This window comes from Nerophis lumbriciformis, linkage group LG03 (assembly GCF_033978685.3).
Source record: "Nerophis lumbriciformis linkage group LG03, RoL_Nlum_v2.1, whole genome shotgun sequence".
In the NCBI taxonomy this organism is placed as follows: domain Eukaryota; kingdom Metazoa; phylum Chordata; class Actinopteri; order Syngnathiformes; family Syngnathidae; genus Nerophis; species Nerophis lumbriciformis.
In genome coordinates, this window is record NC_084550.2 from 50,457,501 (window position 1) to 50,464,940 (window position 7,440).

Genomic DNA, 7,440 nt, shown 5'->3' on the forward strand with positions numbered 1-7,440 from the left:
GTCCGTCAGACCCACAAACGCTGGCTGAGTAACAACAATATGAACGTTGCAGGGAAAATTTCTCTGCTAGTTTCTGCATCCCACAGGGATCCTCCTTTTGTGTTTCTGCACCTGCGGTTCCCACATAAGGTTGCAACATTGTTTGTCCACACTGTCTGCTCTCATTTTCTCGCACATTTGACCATCTGATGTTCTGTGTACCTACACTCTGTCCTCCTCCTGTATAGGCCTGCTGTGTGTGTGTGTGTGTGTGTGTGTGTGTGTGTGTGTGTGTGTGTGTGTGTGTGTGTGTGTGTGTGTGTGTGTGTGTGTGTGTGTGTGTGTGGTAAACAGAACATCAATTTCCTCACTTCTATTAGACCCGTACATCTTATATGTAATAGAAATGTGTAGGGGGGTGTATGGTGTGTGTTCATTAAATATGTATTCTGATATATGTTCTTCACAGAAAATGAGCCAAAGTCAGTTTGAAAAATTACCGTATTTTCCGCACTATAAGGCGCACCTGAAAACCTCCAATTTCCTCAAAAGCTGACAGTGCGCCTTATAATCTGGTGCGCCTTATGTATGGACCAATATTGAGCCACAACAGGTCTCGCAACTTCGTGATGCATAAAGTAACCCCAGCCTCTACTGTAGCATCTATTCTATGCGCCTTATAATGCGGTGCGCCTTATATGTGAACAAAGTTTTAAAATAGGCCGTTCATTGAAGGTGCGCCTTATAATCCGGTGCGCCTTATATATGGACCAATATTGAGCCACAACAGGTCTCACAACTACGGGATACATAAAGTAACCCCAGCCTCTACTGTAGCGTCTATTCTATGCGCCTTATAATGCGGTGCGCCTTATATATGAACAAAGTTTTAAAATAGGCCATTCATTGAAGGTGCGCCTTATAATCCGGTGCGCCTTATATATGGACCAATATTGAGCCACAACAGGTCTCGCAACTACGGGATGCATAAAGTAACCCCAGCCTCTACTGTAGCGTCTATTCTATGCGCCTTATAATGCGGTGCGCCTTATATATGAACAAAGTTTTAAAATAGACCATTCATTGAAGGTGCGCCTTATAATCCGGTGCGCCTTATATATGGACCAATATTGAGCCACAACAGGTCTCGCAACTACGGGATGCATAAAGTAACCCCAGCCTCTACTGTAGCGTCTATTCTATGCGCCTTATAATGCGGTGCGCCTTATATATGAACAAAGTTTTAAAATAGGCCATTCATTGAAGGTGCGCCTTATAATCCGGTGCGCCTTATAGTGCGGAAAATACGGTAATTAATTGAATCATTTTTCTTTAAATAAAAAACGAAAACGGGTCCCACAGACCCGAACACCACACAAGGGTTAAGGTAATAATGTTTTATTATCATGCTGTATGAAAATGTCATCCAAGCTTAAAAAATCACTTAGGCATCTTCAGAATGGATCTGACTATCATTTAAAAAGGTTTTCCCTTTTAGGGGACCTGTTTTTTTTGTCCCCATACCGTCAAAGGTCCCCTAAAGGTGACTGTGTAAACAGAGCGATGTCCCCGTTAAGTAAGCATTGCCAGAACACACACACACACACACACACACACACACACACACACACACACACACACACACACACACACACACCCTGTTTGCAACTCAGACTTGAAGCCATTGTTGGGGATGGAAAGCCCCTTGGCTTTAACACCTCATCATGTGAAGAGGTGAGACAAAAGGGTGGGTCACATGACGCAACCGCCAGAGTCAAAGTGAAGACACTGCAAGGTCATTCAAGTTGACGTTGGTGGATGTTAGTTTAAAAAAAGGAAAAATGGATTAGAATTGAGTTCATCTGTTCCAGGGGCAAACTATCATGTTGTTTTCATTGAGGGCCACACCATCAGAGGGCCGCTTGTAACAGTAAACATTTAATGAATTTGCCTATCAATTTAAATATTTTACTTAGGGTAAAAAACAATTCTGTGGATTTTACCAGTTTTTTACAGAAAAAAAATTGGCAGCTTAGTTGCTAGATTTTTACTGTAAATATGTGTTGTTTTTTTTGCAGCAGTACAACTCAGATTCATTTAACTTGGTACTTGACTCATTATAACATGCTGACTTTTTAGCTAATTTTGCAGCCGTACAACTCAGAATCATATAACTTGGTACTTGACTCATGCAAACATGCTAACTGTAGCATGTAAAATATTTTTTTTATTTTTTATTTTTTTAGTTAATTTTGCAGTTGTACACTTTAGGGTCATTTAACTTGGTACTTGACAGATGCTTACTGTTTCCATGCTAACTTTTTAGCTAATTTTGCAGCCGTGCAACTCAGAATCATATAACTTGGTACTTGACTCATGCTAACATGCTAACTGTTGCATGCTAACTTTTTTTGTTTTTTTTTGTTTTTTTGTTGTTGTTTTTTTTATAGCTTATTTTGCATTTGTACACTTTGGGGTCATTTAACTTGGTACTAGACAGATGCTTACTGTTTCCATGCTAACTTTTTAGCTAATTTTGCAGCTGTGCAACTCAGAATTGTCATGATCCGTGGTCGGATCATGTTTTGTTTAGTTATGTTTGGTTAGTTTTGGACTCCTTTAGTTATTGCTTGTGCACCTGTGAGTTTGTTTCGTCACCATGGTTACTTATTATTTTCACCTGCCGCTTGTGTTCTCGATGCGCACCTGTTTTTCATCACTGACACTATTTAAGCCTGCCTTTCTGTTCACTCGTGCTGTGCTCCTTGTTTGCGGTAAGCTACATCACGTTGGTTTGTTTTTTCATGTTCCAGAGTCCTGTGCTAAGTTTAACTTTAGCTTCCCGTGCGTTCGGCACGTTTTTCTTTTGCTTGTTTTCTGTTTGCCATGATTTATGTAAATAAATCATATATTACCCTCACGTCTTTGTCCGGAGTGTCCGTGTTGCACGGAAGGAACGATCCCGCATAAATATGCGACCCCCACGTGACAGAAGGAGCACAGCTGACAGTTCCTTCGCCCCGGGCTTCGAGGAGATGGAGACGCACTGGCGAGGACGGAAGCCAGCCAAAAAGGTTTTTCGCCGCCAAAATGCGTCGCTTCCCCAAACTCCTCCTCCGAACAGCAAGTCACCACAAACGGCTCAGTCTTCCTCCCCTCAGTTGTTTGGTAATCCAGTTACTCATTTTGCTAAACAATTTTTAGATTGGGCTGCAAGCCAAATTACCATGAACTCTGACAACAACATAACGCCATCCATTTTGAATGACGTCACTCCGCCCACTTCCGATGACGTCACTGAAACGGCGCGCGGCGATGACATCATTCCGCCGGCGTCAAGGGAAGATTCTGATCTGGATTTTTTTTTCTTCCGTCTGTCTCCCTTTATCAGCCACCTCCTAATGACTTTTTTCCAAAAATAAAGTACCATCAGGACACTTTTTCTGAAAATAGATTCTGTCAACTTCAATCACCTCCGCCCCCAGTGACTCTGACTCCGCCCCTAAGGACTCTAGCCCCGCCCACGTCAAAGACTTTTTCCCTCCTCCGCCCACCCCTACAGAGAGTTCCAGACCGCAGGGAGCGCGTCTGGTATCCGCCCCTTGAGGGGGGGGCTGGGGTCGGGAGCTGTGTTGGTGGGGTGGCTCGGCATCACCATGCCAAGCCACAGTCTCCCTCACGGCCGCCACCACCAGTCTACCGACCTGTCAAGCCACAGCCTCCAGCACGACCGCCCTCACCAGTCTTCCGACCTGCCAAACCGCAACCCCCAGCTAGGCCACCTCCACCTGCACCAAGGCTAGCACCTGTCGCCGCACCAAGACTAGCACCAGCTCCACCACGCCAAGTTCCTCGCCAAGCTCCGGTACCAGCTCCACGACGCCAAGCTCCGGTACCAGCTCCACGACGCCAAGCTCCGGTACCAGCCCCACGACGCCAAGCTCCGGTACCAGCTCCACAACGCCAGGCTCCGGTGCCAGCTCCACGGTGCCGGGCTCCGGTGCCGGCTCCGCGACGCCAAGTTCCGGTACCAGCTCCACGACGCCAAGCTCCGGTACCAGCTCCACTACGTCAAGCTCCGGTACCAGCTCAACGATGCCAAGCTCCGGTACCAGCTCCACGACGCCAAGTTCCGGGAACCAGCTCCACGACGCCAAGCTCCGGTACCAGCTCCACGACGCCAAGCTCCGGTACCAGCTCCACAAGTCCAAGTCCAAGACCCTCCACGCCAAGACCAAGACCCTCCACGCCAAGTCCAAGTCCAAGACCCTCCACGCCAAGTCCAAGTCCAAGACCCTCCACGCCAAGTCCAAGACCAAGACCCTCCACGCCAAGTCCAAGACCAAGACCCTCCACGCCAAGTCCAAGACCAAGACCCTCCACGCCAAGTGCCGCCAGTCGCAGCTCCACGACGCCAAGTGCCGCCAGTCGCAGCTCCACGACGCCAAGTGCCGCCAGTCGCAGCTCCACGACGCCAAGTGCCGCCAGTCGCAGCTCCACGACGCCAAGTGCCGCCAGTCGCAGCTCCACGACGCCAAGTGCCGCCAGTCGCAGCTTCACGACGCCAAGTGCCGCCAGTCGCAGCTTCACGGCGCCAAGTGCCGCCATGCCAAGACCAAGACACGCCATGCCAAGACCAAGACACGCCATGCCAAGACCAAGACCAAGACCCGCCATGCCAAGACCAAGACCCGCCATGCCAAGACCAAGACCAAGACCCACACCAAGACCAAGACCAAGACCCGCCATGCCAAGACCAAGACCAAGACCCGCCATGCCAAGACCAAGACCCGCCATGCCAAGACCAAGACCAAGACCCGTCATGCCAAGACCAAGACCAAGACCCGCCATGCCAAGACCAAGACCCGCCATGTCAAGACCAAGACTCGCCATGCCAAGACCAAGACCCACGCCTAGACCAAGACCAAGACCCACGCCGAGCTTCGCCGCCGGACGCGCCACGCCGAGCTTCGCCGCCTGACTTGCCACGCCGAGCTGCCACGCCTGCCAAGTTGACGACGCGCCTGTCTCCTCGTCGGCCACGGATATGGCCGCTACCTGGTCGTCCGCCACGCCAAGTGCGCCCACCTCCCAGTCGGCCACGAATGTGGCCAATCCCTGGGCGCCCGCCTCGCCTGCTGCAGCGGCGTTCCACTCGCCGCCGCCACTTGACTTTGCCTCGGTGGATTCGGGGCCACTTGGGCTGGCGACCCACCGCCATGTCCCCCTCCCGCCCTCCCATGGCTATTGATCTTTGGTTTTTTTTAGGACATCTAGAATCTGTCCTTAAGGGGGGGGCTCTGTCATGATCCGTGGTCGGATCATGTTTTGTTTAGTTATGTTTGGTTAGTTTTGGACTCCTTTAGTTATTGCTTGTGCACCTGTGAGTTTGTTTCGTCACCATGGTTACTTATTATTTTCACCTGCCGCTTGTGTTCTCGATGCGCACCTGTTTTTCATCACTGACACTATTTAAGCCTGCCTTTCTGTTCACTCGTGCTGTGCTCCTTGTTTGCGGTAAGCTACATCACGTTGGTTTGTTTTTTCATGTTCCAGAGTCCTGTGCTAAGTTTAACTTTAGCTTCCCGTGCGTTCGGCACGTTTTTCTTTTGCTTGTTTTCTGTTTGCCATGATTTATGTAAATAAATCATATATTACCCTCACGTCTTTGTCCGGAGTGTCCGTGTTGCACGGAAGGAACGATCCCGCATAAATATGCGACCCCCACGTGACAAGAATCATATAACTTGATACTTGACTCATGCTAACTGTTGCATGCTAACTTTTTTTTCTTTTTTTTTAGCTAATTTTGCAGTTGTACACTTTGGGGTCATTTAACTTGGTACTTGACACATGCTAACTGTTCGCATGCAAAAACATTTTTTTTGCTAATTTTGCAGCCGTACACTTCAGGGTCATATAAGTTGGTACTTGACACATGCTAACTGATCGCATGCTAACTTTTTGAGCTAATTTTCCAGCCGTACACCCCAGAGTCATATAACTTGGTACTTGACTCACTTTTTAAGAACAACTTTGCATGCATACACGTCAGAATTATATAACTTGATACTTGGCACATTGGAACAGTAGGCATGCTTACGTTTAGTTAGCTATAGTCAAAGGTCAACATTTTCGAGTCAGCTCATTTTAATCATGTACCTAATGCTGTGACCAATAAGTGTATGGGAATGAAGAAGAAGAATTCCATTTTCATCCCGTTATAAATCTCGGTGGTTGACGTGTGTCAAGTTGCGCTGCCAGTGCATAGTTTTTCAGGGGCTTTTATCTTCCTTCTTTTTTGGAGGGAGAGCAAAGAGGCGAAGACGCGTCACATGGGAGCCAACGTCGACGTGAGAAAGCAGCTGAGAGGAAAATAACCCTTTGGAATTGGCAGAAGATGGCGGGGGATTCAGGCTCAGGGGCCGGATGGTCCTCTTCGGGTGTAGGACGACGATGGCGGGGATGGCGGCTGGTTCTAAAAACACGCCGAGTCAGCATATCCTCACTTTGTCTCTGCTGACCCAGCGGCTGCCAAGATTCCTGCAGGCGTGCGTGCCAAAACATCTCCACCATCCAAAGATAGAGTGTGAGATTCACCCCGGGAACTTTTTGTTGTTCCTCCATGAGTTCCTTCGGAAACAAGCTGGGGTTTTTTTGTTTTTTTTTGGTTGTTCTTTTTAAAAGCCCCTTTTGTTTTGGTGTCAGAATGGAATGTGTGACCTTTCTACGATAATACACCTGACCACTGTTTCGTTTGACCATTCAAAGCTCATTAGGGTTGTTTAAGATAACAGTTTGAAAAGTTCAACAACACCCGGTGTCTACCCTCACAACCTTAGTTCTGTGATTTCATTCAAATACCCTGAAATCTATTTTGCTAACCTGACTCTTTGAACCAAAACAGAAGCGTTGCACGTTCCTCCAAAGTACCCATCAAGGAGCACTTAGAAGCACATGCTAACTGTTGCATGCTTACTTTTTTTTAGCTAATTTTGCAGCCGTACACCCCAGGCTCATATAACTTGGTAATTGACTCATGCTAACTGCTGCATATTAATTTTTTTTTTAACTAATTTTACAGCCTTACACTCCAGGCTCATATAACTTGGTACTTGACAAATGCTAACTGGTTACATGCTAACTTTTTTTTAGCTAATTTTGCAGCCGTACACCCCAGGCTCATATAACTTGGTACTTGACTCATGCTAACTGTTCGCATGCTAATTATTTTTAGCTAATTTTGCAGCCGTACACCCCAGGCTCATATAACTTGGTACTTGACTTCTGCTAACATGCCAACTGTTGCGTATTAACTTTTTTATTTTTTAGCTAATTTTAAAGCCTTACACTTCACGGTCATAAAACTTGGTACTTGACACATGCTAACTGTTTGCATGCTACTTTTTTTAGCTAATTTTACAGCCGCACACCTAAGGGTCATATAAGTTGGTACTTGAC